The following is a 21,346-nucleotide window of genomic DNA, read 5'->3' as shown; positions in this document are numbered from 1 at the left end:
TTCTTTTTACAAATAAATCTGAGTTGACTATGCATTAAAGTCAGCATGATGGGGAGTGGTGGAGTATATATATATATATATATATATCAGAAGGCTTTTGTGAAGTTTCCGCCTTCTTCAAGTTGCACATATTATTAGACACAAAGCTACTGAATACAATATCAATTATTTATCATTAGCATATATTCTTTAAAATGAGTCACCCTTAAAAGTGTATAGATATGTTCTAATGTCAACCCTTCTCTAAGGCTTTTGTTTCACATCAGCTTCTCTTGGCTTTCTTAACATCCTTGTTCACATGATTACATACTGATTCTTACCCAACATGTTTCACCATATATATGTACACAGCTCATTTACTGGGTTTGTACTTCTGTATGAGGAGTCTTTTTTTAAAAAAAAAAAATAATTCAAAGTACCACACAGGACTTTGTAGCATAGGTTCACAAAGTTCAGTTCCACAATCCTTGAAATGCATTTTTTTTTCCAGCCAAAGTACAATTTGGAAAATTGTTGCAAATGGTTCTTTTCCAATTATCTGCTAGCACCTGCTGTAATTTATTAAAAGGGACATTAAAGTAAAAATCATACAAAGTGATTGAATAGATCAGAAGTCGCCAACCAGTGGTCCGTGGACCACTGGTGTTCCCACGAGAAGATGTTGGTGGTCCTTGACACCATCAAGCAGGAATTTATCTCCTCTGACGTTATCACCCCCGTCGCGCCGCAACTCCCTACAGTGCCTGGCTGGACATCAGTGAAAACCGACGTAGGAGGAGTTGAATTACAATCTCCCCACACACGTTGCGTAGTACAACTTGCGTAGCTAGATTGTATTTTTAACTTCTTCTGCCCGGCGCGCTGCTAGGAGGACGATGCTTCCATTCTAAAGCCAGCAGAGGTTGGTATAGTCTTGGCTTGAAATAGTGGAATTAAAGCAGTGACGTGCGGTGAGGTCAGAGGTTGGTGAGGCAATGGATATGATACACCCGATAAGCACATATATGATCCCAACAGAGGTAACTTAAATTTATGATTAAATTAGCAGGTTGCACAATGATTATTATCATTCTTTACAACACACGAGAAGATGTTGGTGGTCCTTGACACCATCAAGCAGGAATTTATCTCCTCTGACGTTATCACCCCCGTCGCGCCGCAACTCCCTACAGTGCCTGGCTGGACATCAGTGAAAACCGACGTAGGAGGAGTTGAATTACAATCTCCCCACACACGTTGCGTAGTACAACTTGCGTAGCTAGATTGTATTTTTAACTTCTTCTGCCCGGCGCGCTGCTAGGAGGACGATGCTTCCATTCTAAAGCCAGCAGAGGTTGGTATAGTCTTGGCTTGAAATAGTGGAATTAAAGCAGTGACGTGCGGTGAGGTCAGAGGTTGGTGAGGCAATGGATATGATACACCCGATAAGCACATATATGATCCCAACAGAGGTAACTTAAATTTATGATTAAATTAGCAGGTTGCACAATGATTATTATCATTCTTTACAACACACAAGAGAGTGAGGAGAAAAAGAGAGGGAGGGAGAGAGGGGGAGGGTAGAGAGACAGAGAGAGGGAGGGGTAAAAAGGAAGGAGAGGGAGGGGGAGAGAAAGTGGGAGAGGAGGGAGGGGGAGAAGGAGGGGGAGAGGTGGATGGAAAGAGACAGGGAGAGTGGCGGGGGAGAGAGGGCGGGGGAGAGAGAGAGGGGGGGAGAGGGGCGGGGGAGAGAGAGAGAAGGAGAGGGAGAGAGAGAAGAGGCGAGAGAGAGAGGGTGAGATAGAGGGAGAGAGGGAGGGAGGGGGAGAAAGGGGAGAGAAGAGGAAGGGGGTAAGAGGGAAGGGGAGGGGTGGGAAGGAGGGAGAGGGAGGGGAGAGAGAGAGAGATGGGGAAAGGAGGGAGGAAGAGAGGGAGGGGAAGATAGAGGGGGAGAGAGAGACAGAAAGGGGAGAGAGAAGGGGCGAGAGAGAGAGGGAGGGGGGTGAGATAGAGGGAGGGAGGGGGAGGAGGGAGGGGGAGAAAGGGGAGAGAAGAGGAAGGGGGAAAGAAGGAGAGGGAGGGATGGGAAGGAGGGTGGGATGGGAAGGAGGGTGGGATGGGAAGGAGGGAGAGATGGAGAGGGAGGGGAGAGAGAGAGATGGGGAAGGGAGGGAGGAAGAGAGAAGGGAGGGGGGGAGAAAGGGGAGAGAAGAGGAAGGGGGTAAGAGGGGAGGGGTGGGAAGGAGGGAGAGGGAGGGGAGAGAGAGAGATGGGGAAAGGAGGGAGGAAGAGAGGGAGGGGAAGATAGAGGGGGAGAGAGAGACAGAAAGGGGAGAGAGAAGGGGCGAGAGAGAGAGGGAGGGGGTGAGATAGAGGGAGGGAGGGGGAGGAGGGAGGGGGAGAAAGGGGAGAGAAGAGGAAGGGGGAAAGAAGGAGAGGGAGGGATGGGAAGGAGGGAGAGATGGAGAGGGAGGGGAGAGAGAGAGATGAGGAAGGGAGGGAGGAAGAGAGGGAGGGGGTGGAGGGGAAGATAGAAGGGGAGAGAGAGACAGAAAGGGGAGAGAGAAAGAGAGCACAAATCTGCACAAAGATGTGCAAGGCAGCTGTTACCCAGCAGGGCCACCCTTATAATTTGTGGGGCCCTGGGCAAAACAAACTTGCAGGGCCCCCAGACGAGACCCTTTTTTCCCCACCCCTGTATCTCCTGCCCACTGTATGGACCACCCCAGTCCTAACCTAAAGTTGTATATACACACATACATATATCACATGCTCCCTTTTACACACACACACACACACACACTTTCACACACAGACTGTCACTGCCTTTTACACACAGACACACACACTCGCTCTCAGCCTTTTACACAATTTCAGACACACACAAACTCTCTCACTCTCGCTTCTTTTTATACACAGACTCTCTCACTCTTACTCCCTATTACACACACAAACTCACTCTCTTTTACACACTCAGACACACTCTCTCACTCTATTTACACACAAACACACACACAGATGCTCTCTCTCACTCCTTTTTACACACACACACTCTCAGACACACACGCTCTCTTAATATCACTCCCTTTTACACACAGACTCTCAGACATACATACACTCTCTCTTTCACTCCCTTTTACACACACACACAATTTCAGACACAAACTCTCATTCTCTTTTACACACAGAGACTCTCACACAGACTTAATTTCACTCCCTTTTACACACACACTCTCAGACTCACACAAACTCTCTTAATCTCACTCGCTTTTACACACACACACGCAGACACACACAGACTCTCTCACTCTGACACACAGTTTATTTAACAGTACCATAACTATTAAAGAGCTACAATACATGTAGCTGGGTTTAGTTAACCCCCCCTTTTCCATTTACAATACAAAATCTGTTTCTTTAATATATATATATATATATATATATATATATATATATATATATATACACACACAGTATATACACACACTGTCCACATATACATATATATATATATATATATATATATATATACACACACATAACAGGCTTTGGTAGGTCAGAATAGGATACTTTTGTTTCAAGACTATTCAATGGAGACACAAATGAAACGTAAGGAAATGGCCCCTTATTGCACAACTTTAATTCAGAGAGGTGTACAGGCTAGGCTTATATATCCAGCAAAAATTTGTTTTAAAGTAAATAATGAAAATTTGACATTGAAAACGGTTAAAGAAGCTCAAGATTTCATTAGTACATTATAGCCAATGGTATAGGAATAGAGGTGTCTCTCTGTTTAGTTTTTGCAATGTATGATAACACTAGAATCAATAGGCGACCACATAGTGGTCACCAAAAAGGCTCTATTTTTTAAGCTCATAAACGTATTAAAGTTATGATGGTGTTGAGTTTAGTTGTACAGAGATATGGCTTGCAGAGTAAAGAGTTTTTATTTTATGTAATGGCTGGTTTGTGTTGCTTTTTTTTTTTTTTTTTTTTTTATTCTGTTCTGCCGACAGAATTCTGGTTCTATAGTTTAAAATAGTTAATATCCTGTCATGGAATGTTGGGGGAATAACTTCCCCAGCAAAGAGGAGTATAATTTTAAAATTACTAAAAAAAACAAGCCAGATATTGCTCTCATACAGGAGACGCACCTACAAGATGATGAAATCGTTAAACTTAAACGTAACTGGGTAGACGAGATATTATCTGCCCCTGGACCGAAACGTAAGAGAGGGGTCGCAATATTATTTGCAAGAAAGTTCATGTACAAAATTGTTAACCAAATACAGGATCCAGAGGGGAGGTACATCATAGCTGAAGTAGAACATGGTGACACACACTTAGTAATTTGTAATATATATGGCCCAAATGAGCTAGATGCAGAGTTTTGGGAAAAAATTTATATCAAATTATTCCCATATATTAATAAAAATTTGATTGTCGCTGGAGACTTCAACATGACGACCAGCCCAATGCTGGATAGAATTAGAACTGGTCACTCCCAGATAGGTAGGAAACCAGAAGAAAAATTATTTGCCTCTTTTTGCAGTAAGTTGAATTTATTTGATATTTGGCAAATAAAAAATCCAGATACAAGATCTTTTACTTGCGAGTCTAAGACACATAAAGCGATGTCTCGGATAGATCTCTTTCTAATAAGTGAATCAATGTTCTCACTTGACGTAAATCCTAGGATCCAGGATATACTAATTTCAGACCATGCAATTGTTGGACTTAAGATAGATGGGATTAGGAGACAGAAGAGTGGTGTTAACAATTTTTATTTCCCTAAATTTTTAGTACAGGATAGTGACTTTAACAGGTTTTTAATAAAAAAATGGAAATTATACTACGAAGAAAACAAAAACTATTACCACAAGATTGAAATATTTTGGGAGGCTGCCAAGGCAGTCCTCCGGGGAGAAATAAAAGCCTATATGGTTAAATGGAAGAAAAAAATCACAGCAAAAGATGTGCAGTTGGCAAATCAATTAAAAAACAAGTACAGAACTTATATTAATATGCCTAATGAGAGAAGCTGGGCTGACTACACAAAGGCAAAGATAGAAAGAGAGGACTTTCTGAAAATAAAAATGGCCAAACAGGAAAAAAAAATGAATGCTTTTTTCGCCATTCATCATGGGAGGTCAGCTAAAGTATTATCAAAAATAATGAAGAACAGGCAGGCCGAGAAAAGATATTTAACATCAATTAAAATCGGGGAAACAAGGTATACTTCTGCGAGTAAAATAAGACAGGCAATGTATGAATATTATAAGGAAATTAACATGGCAGGAACTTGTGATAAAAAGATAAAAGAACAGTTTTGGGGAAAAGTTACTCCACCAAAAATTGACCCAGACGAATTAATGGAGCTAAATTTACCAATAACAGAAGAGGAAATTATTAAAGAGATAGGAAAGGCCAAATTGAATAAATCTCCAGGCCCAGATCAAATTCCGGTGGAATTTTATAGAATACTTAAAAATGAACTGCCTGGTACGTTAAGTGATCTTTTTAATCAGTACTACAGGGACAACTCTGCAGAGTCCAATTTGTTTTTTTGCATCCACAGTCACATTAATATATAAGAAAGATAAAGATCCAGAAAACCCAAATGCATATAGACCAATATCATTATTAAATAATGATTACAAGTTACTTACAGCAATAATTGCAGATAGATTAAAAAAGTACATAACTTGATTCATCAGGATCAATCAGGGTTTATGCCAGGAAGAAACGCTTAAAAAAATATAAGAAAAGTTCTATTGACCTTAAACCATTATTGGAATGAAATTAAGGTAAAGGGAAATAACTGTGAAAATTATGCAGCCTTAGTAACATTAGACGCCGAAAAGGCATTTGATCTAATTACCTGGGACCATCTTTTTGCCACATTAACACAATTTGGCCTAACAGGGAATTTCTTTAATTTTGTGAAGTTGATTTATAATACACCATACTCCTGCCTCTTAATAAATGGTCAATTGTCGCCAAAAATAAGGTTAACAAAGGGAACAAGACAAGGGTGCCCGCTGCCACCCTTGTTATTTAATTTGTCATTAGAACCATTTGCTATAAGACTTAGACAAATCTTACCGGGGGTAAAGGTAGGAGATGGCAGGGTTTCTTTGGCTATCTATGCAGACGATATAATACTTTTTCTGCCTAGAACATCACAAAACATACCGGTACTACTAGAATTAATAGATGAATTTAGTGCGTTTTCCGGCTATAAGGTTAATCAGGGAAAATCAGAAATACTATGGATTAGAAAACCCTGTGGGCAGTTGAGTAAGCATCCCTTTCATGAGGTAGAACAAATTAAATACTTGGGTATATATTTAAGTAACAATCCAGGATTATGGTATAGTTTAAATTTTTCAAAATTTTTTCAAGAAAGTAAAAGGTTGCTAGACGGATGGAGACCACTACCCATAGCACTATCAGCCAAAATTACGATTTTCAAGACTTATCTATTCCCCCGTCTATTATACTTATTACAAAATTTACCTATTTCTCCAACATAGGTGTGTCCGGTCCACGGCGTCATCCTTACTTGTGGGATATTCTCTTCCCCAACAGGAAATGGCAAAGAGCCCAGCAAAGCTGGTCACATGATCCCTCCTAGGCTCCGCCTACCCCAGTCATTCTCTTTGCCGTTGTACAGGCAACATCTCCACGGAGATGGCTTAGAGTTTTTTAGTGTTTAACTGTAGTTTTTATTATTCAATCAAGAGTTTGTTATTTTGAAATAGTGCTGGTATGTACTATTTACTCAGAAACAGAAAAGTGATGAAGAATTCTGTTTGTATGAGGAAAATGATTTTAGCAACCGTCACTAAAATCCATGGCTGTTCCACACAGGACTGTTGAGAGCAATTAACTTCAGTTGGGGGAACAGTGAGCAGTCTCTTGCTGCTTGAGGTATGACACATTCTAACAAGACGATGTAATGCTGGAAGCTGTCATTTTCCCTATGGGATCCGGTAAGCCATGTTTATTACGATCGTAAATAAGGGCTTCACAAGGGCTTATTAAGACTGTAGACTTTTTCTGGGCTAAATCGATTCATTATTAAATACATATTTAGCCTTGAGGAATCATTTTATCTGGGTATTTTGATATAATAATATCGGCAGGCACTGTTTTAGACACCTTATTCTTTAGGGGCTTTCCCAAAGCATAGGCAGAGCCTCATTTTCGCGCCGGTGTTGCGCACTTGTTTTTGAGAGGCATGGCATGCAGTCGCATGTGAGAGGAGCTCTGATACTTAGAAAAGACTTTCTGAAGGCGTCATTTGGTATCGTATTCCCCTTTGGGCTTGGTTGGGTCTCAGCAAAGCAGATACCAGGGACTGTAAAGGGGTTAAAGTTCAAAACGGCTCCGGTTCCGTTATTTTAAGGGTTAAAGCTTCCAAATTTGGTGTGCAATACTTTTAAGGCTTTAAGACACTGTGGTGAAAATTTGGTGAATTTTGAACAATTCCTTCATGTTTTTTCGCAATTGCAGTAATAAAGTGTGTTCAGTTTAAAATTTAAAGTGACAGTAACGGTTTTATTTTAAAACGTTTTTTGTACCTTGTTATCAAGTTTATGCCTGTTTAACATGTCTGAACTACCAGATAGACTGTGTTCTGAATGTGGGGAAGCCAGAATTCCTATTCATTTAAATAAATGTGATTTATGTGACAATGACAATGATGCCCAAGATGATTCCTCAAGTGAGGGGAGTAAGCATGGTACTGCATCATTCCCTCCTTCGTCTACACAAGTCTTGCCCACTCAGGAGGCCCCTAGTACATCTAGCGCGCCAATACTCCTTACTATGCAACAATTAACGGCTGTAATGGATAATTCTGTCAAAAACATTTTAGCCAAAATGAACACTTATCAGCGTAAGCGCGACTGCTCTGTTTTAGATACTGAAGAGCGTGACGACGCTGATAATAATATTTCTGAAGGGCCCCTAACCCAGTCTGATGGGGCCAGGGAGGTTTTGTCTGAGGGAGAAATTACTGATTCAGGGAACATTTCTCAACAAGCTGAACCTGATGTGATTACATTTAAATTTAAGTTGGAACATCTCCGCATTCTGCTTAAGGAGGTATTATCCACTCTGGATGATTGTGACAAGTTGGTCATCCCAGAGAAACTATGTAAAATGGACAAGTTCCTAGAGGTGCCGGGGCTCCCAGAAGCTTTTCCTATACCCAAGCGGGTGGCGGACATTGTTAATAAAGAATGGGAAAGGCCCGGTATTCCTTTCGTCCCTCCCCCCATATTTAAAAAATTGTTTCCTATGGTCGACCCCAGAAAGGACTTATGGCAGACAGTCCCCAAGGTCGAGGGAGCGGTTTCCACTTTAAACAAACGCACCACTATACCCATAGAGGATAGTTGTGCTTTCAAAGATCCTATGGATAAAAAATTAGAAGGTTTGCTTAAAAAGATGTTTGTTCAGCAGGGTTACCTTCTACAACCAATTTCATGCATTGTCCCTGTCGCTACAGCCGCATGTTTCTGGTTCGATGAGCTGATAAAGGCGGTTGATAGTGATTCTCCTCCTTATGAGGAGATTATGGACAGAATCAATGCTCTCAAATTGGCTAATTCTTTCACCCTAGACGCCACTTTGCAATTGGCTAGGTTAGCGGCTAAGAATTCTGGGTTTGCTATTGTGGCGCGCAGAGCGCTTTGGTTGAAATCTTGGTCGGCTGATGCGTCTTCCAAGAACAAGCTACTTAACATTCCTTTCAAGGGGAAAACGCTGTTTGGCCCTGACTTGAAAGAGATTATCTCTGATATCACTGGGGGTAAGGGCCACGCCCTTCCTCAGGATCGGCCTTTCAAGGCAAAAAATAAACCTAATTTTCGTCCCTTTCGTAGAAACGGACCAGCCCAAGGTGCTACGTCCTCTAAGCAAGAGGGTAATACTTCTCAAGCCAAGCCAGCTTGGAGACCAATGCAAGGCTGGAACAAGAAACCTGCCACTGCTACCAAGACAGCATGAAATGTTGGCCCCCGATCCGGGACCGGATCTGGTGGGGGGCAGACTCTCTCTCTTCGCTCAGGCTTGGGCAAGAGATGTTCTGGATCCTTGGGCGCTAGAAATAGTCTCCCAAGGTTATCTTCTGGAATTCAAGGGACTTCCCCCAAGGGGGAGGTTCCACAGGTCTCAGTTGTCTTCAGACCACATAAAACGACAGGCATTCTTACATTGTGTAGAAGACCTGTTAAGAATGGGAGTGATTCATCCTGTTCCATTAAGAGAACAAGGGATGGGGTTCTACTCCAATCTGTTCATAGTTCCCAAAAAAGAGGGAACGTTCAGACCAATCTTAGATCTCAAGATCTTAAACAAGTTTCTCAAGGTTCCATCGTTCAAGATGGAAACCATTCAAACTATTCTTCCTTCCATCCAGGAAGGTCAATTCATGACCACAGTGGATTTAAAGGATGCGTATCTACATATTCCTATCCACAAGGAACATCATCGGTTCCTAAGGTTCGCATTCCTGGACAAGCATTACCAGTTCGTGGCGCTTCCTTTCGGATTAGCCACTGCTCCAAGGATTTTCACAAAGGTACTAGGGTCCCTTCTAGCTGTGCTAAGACCAAGGGGCATTGCTGTAGTACCTTACTTGGACGACATTCTGATTCAAGCGTCGTCCCTTCCTCAAGCAAAGGCTCACACGGACATTGTCCTGGCCTTTCTCAGATCTCACGGATGGAAAGTGAACGTGGAAAAGAGTTCTCTATCTCCGTCAACAAGGGTTCCCTTCTTGGGAACAATAATAGACTCCTTAGAAATGAGGATTTTTCTGACAGAGGCCAGAAAAACAAAACTTCTAGACTCTTGTCGGATACTTCATTCCGTTCCTCTTCCTTCCATAGCGCAGTGCATGGAAGTGATCGGTTTGATGGTAGCGGCAATGGACATAGTTACTTTTGCGCGCATTCATCTAAGACCATTACAACTGTGCATGCTCAGTCAGTGGAATGGGGACTATACAGACTTGTCTCCGAAGATACAAGTAAATCAGAGGACCAGAGACTCACTCCGTTGGTGGCTGTCCCTGGACAACCTGTCACAAGGGATGACATTCCGCAGACCGGAGTGGGTCATCGTCACGACCGATGCCAGTCTGATGGGCTGGGGCGCGGTCTGGGGATCCCTGAAAGCTCAGGGTCTTTGGTCTCGGGAAGAATCTCTTCTACCGATAAATATTCTGGAACTGAGAGCGATATTCAATGCTCTCAAGGCTTGGCCTCAGCTAGCGAGGGCCAAGTTCATACGGTTTCAATCAGACAACATGACAACTGTTGCGTACATCAACCATCAGGGGGGAACAAGGAGTTCCCTAGCGATGGAAGAAGTGACCAAAATCATTCTATGGGCGGAGTCTCACTCCTGCCACCTGTCTGCTATCCACATCCCAGGAGTGGAAAATTGGGAAGCGGATTTTCTGAGTCGTCAGACATTGCATCCGGGGGAGTGGGAACTCCATCCGGAAATCTTTGCCCAAGTCACTCAGCTGTGGGGCATTCCAGACATGGATCTGATGGCCTCTCGTCAGAACTTCAAAGTTCCTTGCTACGGGTCCAGATCCAGGGATCCCAAGGCGGCTCTAGTGGATGCACTAGTAGCACCTTGGACCTTCAAACTAGCTTATGTGTTCCCGCCGTTTCCTCTCATCCCCAGGCTGGTAGCCAGGATCAATCAGGAGAGGGCGTCGGTGATCTTGATAGCTCCTGCATGGCCACGCAGGACTTGGTATGCAGATCTGGTGAATATGTCATCGGCTCCACCTTGGAAGCTACCTTTGAGACGAGACCTTCTTGTTCAGGGTCCGTTCGAACATCCGAATCTGGTTTCACTCCAGCTGACTGCTTGGAGATTGAACGCTTGATCTTATCGAAGCGAGGGTTCTCAGATTCTGTTATCGATACTCTTGTTCAGGCCAGAAAGCCTGTAACTAGAAAGATTTACCACAAAATTTGGAAAAAATATATCTGTTGGTGTGAATCTAAAGGATTCCCTTGGGACAAGGTTAAGATTCCTAAGATTCTATCCTTCCTTCAAGAAGGATTGGAAAAAGGATTATCGGCTAGTTCCCTGAAGGGACAGATTTCTGCCTTGTCTGTGTTACTTCACAAAAAGCTGGCAGCTGTGCCAGATGTGCAAGCCTTTGTTCAGGCTCTGGTTAGAATTAAGCCTGTTTACAAACCTTTGACTCCTCCTTGGAGTCTCAACTTAGTTCTTTCAGTTCTTCAGGGGGTTCCGTTTGAACCCCTACATTCCGTTGATATTAAGTTATTATCTTGGAAAGTTTTGTTTTTAGTTGCGATTTCTTCTGCTAGAAGAGTTTCAGAATTATCTGCTCTGCAGTGTTCTCCTCCTTATCTGGTGTTCCATGCAGATAAGGTGGTTTTACGTACTAAACCTGGTTTTCTTCCAAAAGTTGTTTCTAACAAAAACATTAACCAGGAGATTATCGTACCTTCTCTGTGTCCGAAACCAGTGTCAAAGAAGGAACGTTTGTTGCACAATCTGGATGTTGTTCGCGCTCTAAAATTCTATTTAGATGCTACAAAGGATTTTAGACAAACATCTTCCTTGTTTGTTGTTTATTCCGGTAAAAGGAGAGGTCAAAAAGCAACTTCTACCTCTCTCTCTTTTTGGATTAAAAGCATCATCAGATTGGCTTACGAGACTGCCGGACGGCAGCCTCCCGAAAGAATCACGGCTCATTCCACTAGGGCTGTGGCTTCCACATGGGCCTTCAAGAACGAGGCTTCTGTTGATCAGATATGTAGGGCAGCGACTTGGTCTTCACTGCACACTTTTACCAAATTTTACAAGTTTGATACTTTTGCTTCTTCTGAGGCTATTTTTGGGAGAAAGGTTTTGCAAGCCGTGGTGCCTTCCATTTAGGTGACCTGATTTGCTCCCTCCCTTCATCCGTGTCCTAAAGCTTTGGTATTGGTTCCCACAAGTAAGGATGACGCCGTGGACCGGACACACCTATGTTGGAGAAAACAGAATTTATGTTTACCTGATAAATTACTTTCTCCAACGGTGTGTCCGGTCCACGGCCCGCCCTGGTTTTTTTAATCAGGTCTGATAATTTATTTTCTTTAACTACAGTCACCACGGTACCATATGGTTTCTCCTATGCAAATATTCCTCCTTAACGTCGGTCGAATGACTGGGGTAGGCGGAGCCTAGGAGGGATCATGTGACCAGCTTTGCTGGGCTCTTTGCCATTTCCTGTTGGGGAAGAGAATATCCCACAAGTAAGGATGACGCTGTGGACCGGACACACCGTTGGAGAAAGTAATTTATCAGGTAAACATAAATTCTGTTTTTTGTTAAAAATACCGACCTGAAGAAATATGAAAAAGACTGTAATTCCTTCTTATGGGGAAAGAGCAGGGCCAGATTAGCTAAAAGAGTGTTGTATTTGGATAAAGAGGTTGGGGGATATGGTCTGCCCAATATTAAATTATACAACCAGGCTACCATGGTAAAATTAGCTGCTGATTGGATCACAGAAACAAGCCAATTCTCCTTGTTAGAGATAGAAGAAAGTCTAATAAAACCACTTTCCTTAAAAGATATACTGCATATTCCAATTTCTAAATTAACTTTAAAAATTCGAAATATGAGAGTGATAAGTAACATAGTAAGGGCATGGCAAAAATTCTGCACCACTCTCAATATCAATTATAAGGTATCTAAGTATCTTACGTTTCTGGGACACACAGATTTTGGACCTGTCTTGAATCATGGAATTTTTCACATTTGGAGAAATGCAGGCCTGGAGTATATAGTACAACTGTTAGATAAAAGAACTGGGATGATAAAATCATTCATACAAATTCAAGAAGAATTTGGTCTACCGAGACATCACTTTTACGGCAATCTTCAGGCAAGACAATTTTATAATCATTTAACGTATAACCAAGATAGTAATTGGGAGTTAGGAATATTTGCAATAGTTATTCAAATTTACAGGGCTGTTTTTTTCTCAATTGAAACATGGTATAAAATGATTATGAAAAACTTGGGCAAGATACTTAGAAAATCTACAGAACAAATGGCAAAAGATCTTGCCAGAAATTACAGAATTAGATATTAAACAAAGCATAGAAATAGTTGGAGATAGGAATATGCGGTGGAAGGAAACGCATAGTTATATTATGAATAATGCATATATCACTCCTAAATTATTGGCTAAATGGGATAAAAATTCCAAAGGAGATTGCTTCCACTGTCACGCCCCACAGGCAGATATCACACATTGTTTCTGGTATTGCCCTAGGATATTACAGTACTGGAAAAAGGTGGCGTACTGGTTAAACAGATTTTAAAACACAAAGTTTGTCCCCCTACTCTCACTTCTATATTTTTTTTTGTGCTACCAATCCAATTTAAGAAAGAAGAATATTTGCTGATAACGACTATAATACAAGTAGCTCGGAATCTAATATTACAATATTGGAAAGCACAAAAATACCCAAGCATAGCAGAATTTAGATAGAAGGTGACTGCCCAATTGATACAAGAACAATTGAATATAGAACCCGGTAATGAGAACCAGTTTAAAGCCTTTTTTACTAAATGGAGGAAGATCATTAAGATCCAGACAGCTGAGTTTATAGAGGAAATAATGAAACCTTTTTTCAAAGCAGGTTACATAGGTAGGGAGGATTTGTAAATATGGTGGTACAAAGTCTCTGTCCAGGGGCTGATAGTAAGTCTCCGACAGGAAGTTATATATATATACACAGGACCAAAATGTTTCTTTCTCTTGTTAAGTGTATCCAGTCCACGGATCATCCATTACTTGTGGGATATTCTCCTTCCCAACAGGAAGTTGCAAGAGGATCACCCACAGCAGAGCTGCTATATAGCTCCTCCCCTCACTGCCATATCCAGTCATTCTCTTGCAACTCTCAACAAAGATGGACGTAGTAAGAGGAGAGTGGTGTATTATAGTTAGTTTTTTAACTTCAATCAAAAGTTTGTTATTTTTAAATGGTACCGGAGTGTACTGTTTATCTCAGGCAGTATTTAGAAGAAGAATCTGCCTGCATTTTCTATGATCTTAGCAGAAGTAACTAAGATCCATGGCTGTTCTCACATATTCTGAGGAGTGAGGTAACTTCAGAGAGGGAATGGCGTGCAGGTTTTCCTGCAATAAAGTATGTGCAGTTAATATATTTCTAGGGATGGAATTTGCTAGAAAAATGCTGCTGATACCGGATTAATGTAAGTTAAGCCTTAAATGCAGTGATAGCGACTGGTATCAGGCTTATTAACAGAGATACATACTCTTATAAAAGTGTAATGTAAAACGTTTGCTGGCATGTTAATCGTTTTTATATATGTTTTTTTCCACATGGCTGGTTTGATTTTTGCCTAGAAACAGGCTTTCCACTGTTGCAATATAAGTGGGAAGGGCCTATTTTAGTGCTTTTCTGTGCAGGTAAAAATACTGACAGAGACATTCAGCTTCCCTCTGCATGATACAGGACATCTCTGAGGGGTTCAAAAGGCTTCAAAGTCGTGTTTGAGGAGGGTAACAATCACAGTAGACTGTGGCAGTTGTTGTGACTGCAACTTGGTCTTCCCTTCATACTTTTTCCAAATTTTCCAAATTTGATACTTTTGCTTCTTCAGAGGCTGTTTTTGGGAGAAAGGTTCTAGAGGCAGTGGTTCCTTCCGTTTAAGTACCTGCCTTGTCCCTCCCATCATCCGTGTACTTTAGCTTTGGTATTGGTATCCCACAAGTAATGGATGATCCGTGGACTGGATACACTTAACAAGAGAAAAATAATTTATGCTTACTGATAAATTTATTTCTCTTGTAGTGTATCCAGTCCACGGCCCGCCCTGTCCTTTTCAGGCAGGTCTAAATTTTAATTAAACTACAGTCACCACTGCACCCTATGGTTTCTCCTTTCTCGGCTTGTTTCGGTCGAATGACTGGATATGGCAGTGAGTGGAGGAGCTATATAGCAGCTCTGCTGTGGGTGATCCTCTTGCAACTTCCTGTTGGGAAGGAGAATATCCCACAAGTAATGGATGATCCGTGGACTGAATACACTACAAGAGAAATAAATTTATCAGGTAAGCATAAATTATGGGGTTTTTTTTTTGTTTTTTTTTCTTGTTGGCTTGTTTTGTTTTGTTTTGTTTTGTTCTGTTTTGTTCTGTTTTGTTCTGTTTTGTTTTGTTTTGTTTGGTTTGGATCTGTGTTGTGTTAGCTGAATCAGTGGCCATTCTTACGTGTGTTTTAAAATAATGTTTTGAAAACCCCCAATTCAAGTGATAAGAGTATAGCATATTAGCGAGTATAGCATATTAGACGAGTGTTGGTCTTGTTCCTTTTTTTTTTTTTTTTTTTTTTTTTTGAAGGAGCGAGAGATGGGTGTAGGGGTATCTTTATTGTTAGATTATGATAATGAAGATATAAGATTGTATCCTTCTGATATATATGATAAGTGATTTTTGTATGCTCTTATTTTATGTTTCATCCTCTCAATTGTTATAAGATTTGTTTGCTTGAATTGGTATATAAATAAAGATTTAAAAAAAAAAAACAGGCTTTGCTCATTACAATTTTAGTACCTCAGCTGTCATTTGGAAGCCAAAGGGTTAAACCAGAAGGAGGAATGTAGTGCTTGACCTATGGAGCTAAATCACCATTCACAGAAAAAAGGGATCTCTTGTTCCTGTCAAAAGCTACAATAGAAGGAAGAGGGAGACCTGCCACTGGTTAAACAGCAACACATAATGCACTGACCCAACAAGTAAACCCCTCCCACAAAAAATAAAAAACGATGTGCACCATAACTGCAGGAGGGATTATAGTTACACATGTAGAAAAGCAGCACTCTTTCTTCAATTAAGGATATTAGAGACACCAAGTTTTACAAAAGTTTCTGACTGAGTATGCAAGGAAACAGAGTGCAGCATGATCCTTCTTAGCTATGCTGGCTGCCCTGCTCTCTCGCTCTCTGCTTGTGGGTATTCCTCTCATCACTCTCTCTATATGCTGCCTACTATTGAGTCAATTGCCCCCTTACTGCAAGTCAATTGCCCCCTTACTCCCACCCCACACTTTTAAACATTTTGCACAAAGTCAGAATTCACTCACATAAAGCTGGGGGTGCTCAGACGTGCTAGCTGTCACAAGGGGAGTTGATAAAAGCAGCAGCACCGTTAAAATTGCACAATGCATATTTTTTCCAACAGGGATAAAATACACTTAGCAATTTTAACAGTGCTGCTGCTAGCGTTGTTTCAGAAATTCAGAATGTTTTCAGAGACACATTTGCAGCGTGCACACTGCACAGTTAGAACAGAGGTGCCAGATTTTTACGTTGGAACACTGTCACAAGGGGGAGATTAGACAGGGATGCCATTAACCCTTCAGCTGCCTTGAAAACAAGATTGCCCATGCTGATAAGTTGTTTTTTTTTTTTTAGTACTTACTCCTCCTGAGTCTTCTCTCCTCCACGCCACCACAGTGCAGCAGCAGAGAACACCACAGTCCTCCTCCAGGTCCCAGGACCTACTCCACAACCGCAGCTGCTGAGTCCTGACTCACTGAGCACTGCAGTGAGCTGAGCACTTTGAATTTTTTCAGGTGCGGGCAGGGAGGGCATTACTGGCACGCACGCAATTGCAGCAGCTCTACCTCCTATGGTCAGTCTCCCACTCTTCCCGCCGGAACTAAACAGCCCGGCGCGATGTCACATGACCCACAGTCACTCTGTCAATCAGCAGGCACGCCTCCCCGCAGTGCTGAATGCTGATTGGCTGAGTGATCTAGCTCATCATGGAGGCGGTTTTGAGAACCGCCTCCAATGGAGCTACTATGAGGGCCCGGCTAGTCACCAGTGGGTGGCGCAGCTCTAAGTGAGCAGAGGATTGGTATTTTAGATCCATGTTGCGCAATTAATAGAGGGCAGCGGACCGGCTCACTGCCTCCTAATTGCACAACAATGGATGCTATGATGAATTTAACTGCTGCGCAAGCGCAGTAAAATAAAATAATTATGATGTGGGTAAAACCGCCATCGGGGGGGTACCCTTGGTGCGGGGGTGGGAGTGGTCAAAAAAGAATAAGAAAAAATATACTTTTCTCCAACATAGGTGTGTCCGGTCCACGGCGTCATCCTTACTTGTGGGATATTCTCTTCCCCAACAGGAAATGGCAAAGAGCCCAGCAAAGCTGGTCATATGATCCCTCCTAGGCTCCGCCTACCCCAGTCATTCTCTTTGCCGTTGCACAGGCAACATCTCCACGGAGATGGCTAAGAGTTTTTTGGTGTTTAAATGTAGTTTTATTCTTCAATCAAGTGTTTGTTATTTTAAAATAGTGCTGGTATGTACTATTTACTCTGAAACAGAAAAGAGAAGAAGATTTCTGTTTGTAAGAGGAAGATGATTTTAGCAAACGTTACTAAAATCGATTGCTGTTTCCACACAGGACTGTTGAGATGAAGTAACTTCAGTTGGGGGAAGCAGTTGGCAGACTTTTCTGCCTGAGGTATGACTGGCCACATTTCTAACACGACTTGGTAATGCTGGAAGGCTGTCATTTTCCCTATGGGGACCGGTAAGCCATTTTCTTAGATTAAGTAAAATAATAAAGGCTTTATAAGGGCTTAAAAAACTGGTAGACATTTTTCTGGGCTAAAACGATTACTTTGCTAAGCATATTTGACAGATTATAGCTCTTTATAGTTATTATAATCTTGGGGATTGTTGTTAAACGGCAGGCACTGTATGGACACCTTTTTCAGATGGGGGCCTTCTCTAGTCATAGGCAGAGCCTCATTTTCGCGCCACTAATGCGCAGTTGTTTTTGGAAGGCAAGGCATGCAGATGCATGTGTGAGGAGCTAAGATCCACTGAAAAAGCTTATAGAAGGCGTCATTTGGTATCGTATTCCCCTCTGGGCTTGGTTGGGTCTCAGCAAAGCAGATTCCTGGGACTGTATAGGGGTTAAATGTAAAAACGGCTCCGGTTCCGTTATTTTAAGGGTTAAAGCTTTCAAATTTGGTGTGCAATACTTTTAAGGCTTTAAGACACTGTGGTGAAATTTTGGAAAGTGACAGTAACGGTTTTATTTTAAAACGTTTTTTGTGCTTTGTTGACAAGTTTAAGCCTGTTTAACATGTCTGAACCATCAGATAAACGATGTTCTATATGTATGAAAGCCAATGTGTCTCCCCATTTAAATATATGTGATAATTGTGACATGGTGTCCAAACAAAGTAGGGACAATGATGCCACAGATAATAATAGTGCCCAAGATGATTCTTCAGATGAGGGGAGTAAGCATGGTACTGCATCACCCCCTTCTCTGTCTACACCAGTTTTGCCCACACAAGAGGCCCCTAGTACATCTAGTGCGCCAATACTTATTACAATGCAACAATTAACGGCTGTTATGGATAATTCTATTGCATATATTTTATCTAAAATGCCTACTTATCAAAGAAAGCGCGATTGCTCTGTTTTAAACACTGAAGAGCAAGAGGACGCTGATGATAACGTTTCTGACATACCCTCACACCAATCTGAAGGGGCCAGGAGGGAGGTTTTGTCTGAGGGAGAAATTTCAGATTCAGGAAAAATTTCTCAACAAGCTGAACCTGATGTTGTAACATTTAAATTTAAATTAGAACATCTCCGCGCACTGCTTAAGGAGGTATTATCTACTCTGGATGATTGTGACAATTTGGTCATTCCAGAGAAATTATGTAAGATGGACAAGTTCCTAGAGGTTCCGGTGCCCCCCGATGTTTTTCCTATACCCAAGCGGGTGGCGGACATAGTAAACAAGGAATGGGAAAGGCCCGGCATACCTTTTGTTCCTCCCCCTATATTTAAGAAATTATTTTCTATAGTCGACCCCAGAAAGGACTTATGGCAGACAGTCCCTAAGGTCGAGGGGGCGGTCTCTACTCTAAACAAACGCACTACTATTCCCATAGAAGATAGTTGTGCTTTTAAAGATCCTATGGATAAAAAATTAGAGGGTTTGCTTAAAAAAATGTTTGTTCAGCAAGGTTACCTTCTTCAACCAATTTCATGCATTGTTCCTGTCACTACGGCAGCGTGTTTCTGGTTCGAAGAACTAGAAAAGTCGCTCAATAAAGAATCTTCGTATGAGGAGGTTATGGACAGAGTTCAAGCACTTAAATTGGCTAACTCTTTTATTCTAGATGCCGCTTTGCAATTAGCTAGATTAGCGGCGAAAAATTCAGGGTTTGCTATCGTGGCGCGCAGAGCGCTCTGGCTAAAGTCTTGGTCAGCGGATGTGTCTTCCAAGACAAAATTGCTTAACATCCCTTTCAAGGGCAAAACACTGTTTGGTCCTGATTTGAAAGAGATTATTTCAGACATCACCGGAGGAAAGGGCCACGCCCTTCCTCAGGATAGGTCTTTTAAGGCTAGAAATAAGCCTAATTTTCGTCCCTTTCGCAGAAACGGACCAGCCTCTACTTCTACATCCTCTAAGCAAGAGGGTAATACTTCTCAACCCAAACCAGCCTGGAGACCGATGCAAGGCTGGAACAAGGGTAAGCAGGCCAAGAAGCCTGCCACTGCTACCAAAACAGCATGAAGGGATGGCCCCCGATCCGGGACCGGATCTGGTGGGGGGCAGACTTTCTCTCTTTGCTCAGGCCTGGGCAAGAGATGTTCAGGATCCTTGGGCATTAGAAATAGTTTCTCAAGGTTATCTCCTGGAATTCAAGGAACTACCCCCAAGGGGAAGGTTCCACAGGTCTCAATTATCTTCAAACCAAATAAAAAGACAGGCATTCTTACATTGTGTAGAAGACCTGTTAAAGAGGGGAGTAATTCATCCAGTTCCAATAAGAGAACAAGGGATGGGGTTTTACTCCAACCTGTTCATAGTTCCCAAAAAAGAGGGAACATTCAGACCAATTCTAGATCTCAAGATCCTAAACAAATTTCTCAGGGTTCCATCGTTCAAAATGGAAACCATTCGAACGATCCTTCCTACCATCCAGGAAGGTCAATTTATGACCACGGTAGATTTAAAGGATGCGTACCTCCATATTCCTATCCACAAGGAACATCATCAGTTCCTAAGGTTCGCTTTTCTGGACAAGCATTACCAGTTTGTGGCACTTCCATTCGGATTAGCCACTGCTCCGAGAATTTTCACAAAGGTACTAGGGTCCCTTCTAGCGGTTCTAAGACCAAGGGGCATTGCAGTAGTACCGTACTTGGACGACATCCTGATTCAAGCGTCGTCTCTGTCAAAAGCTAAGGCTCATACGGACATCGTCCTAGCCTTTCTCAGATCTCACGGATGGAAAGTGAACATAGAAAAAAGTTCTCTTTCCCCGTCAACAAGAGTTCCCTTCTTGGGAACAATAATAGACTCCTTAGAAATGAGGATTTTTCTGACAGAGGTCAGAAAATCAAAACTTCTAAGCTCTTGTCAAGTTCTTCATTCTGTTCTTCATTCTGTTCTTCGTCCTTCCATAGCGCAGTGCATGGAAGTAATAGGATTGATGGTTGCAGCAATGGACATAGTTCCTTTTGCACGAATTCATCTAAGACCATTACAACTGTGCATGCTCAGACAGTGGAATGGGGATTATACAGACTTGTCTCCGACGATTCAAGTAGATCAAAGGACCAGAGATTCACTCCGTTGGTGGCTAATCCTGGACAACCTGTCACAGGGAATGAGCTTCCGCAGACCAGAGTGGGTCATTGTCACGACCGACGCCAGTCTGGTGGGCTGGGGCGCGGTCTGGGAACCCCTGAAAGCTCAGGGTCTATGGTCTCGGGAAGAATCTCTTCTCCCGATAAACATTCTGGAACTGAGAGCGATATTCAATGCTCTCAAAGCTTGGCCTCATCTAGCAAAGGCCAAATTCATAAGGTTTCAATCAGACAACATGACGACAGTTGCATATATCAACCATCAGGGGGGAACAAGGAGTTCCCTGGCGATGGAGGAAGTGACCAAGATAATTCAATGGGCGGAGGATCACTCCTGCCACTTGTCTGCAATCCACATCCCAGGAGTGGAAAATTGGGAAGCGGATTTTCTGAGTCGTCAGACATTCCATCCGGGGGAGTGGGAACTCCACCCGGAAATCTTTGCCCAAATAGCTCAATTATGGGGCATTCCAGATATGGATCTGATGGCGTCTCGTCAGAACTTCAAGGTTCCTTGTTACGGGTCCATATCCAGGGATCCCAAGGCGACTCTAGTAGATGCACTAGTAGCACCTTGGACCTTCAACCTAGCTTATGTTTTCCCACCGTTTCCTCTCATTCCCAGGCTGGT

The 21,346-nt window shown here is 42.3% G+C and overlaps 1 protein-coding gene across 1 annotated transcript in view; it reads left to right on the top strand.

Moving 5' to 3' along the window:
* The window catches only part of CASK (calcium/calmodulin dependent serine protein kinase), a gene marked incomplete in the record, with an annotated part of 883,427 nt that overhangs the window by 551,141 nt on the left and 310,940 nt on the right, over window positions 1–21,346 (top strand).

The sequence above is a fragment of the Bombina bombina genome, chromosome 3 (assembly GCF_027579735.1).
Source record: "Bombina bombina isolate aBomBom1 chromosome 3, aBomBom1.pri, whole genome shotgun sequence".
Taxonomy (NCBI): domain Eukaryota; kingdom Metazoa; phylum Chordata; class Amphibia; order Anura; family Bombinatoridae; genus Bombina; species Bombina bombina.
Note: the sequence above shows the minus strand (reverse complement) of the source record. Positions and strands in the feature narration are given on the sequence as shown.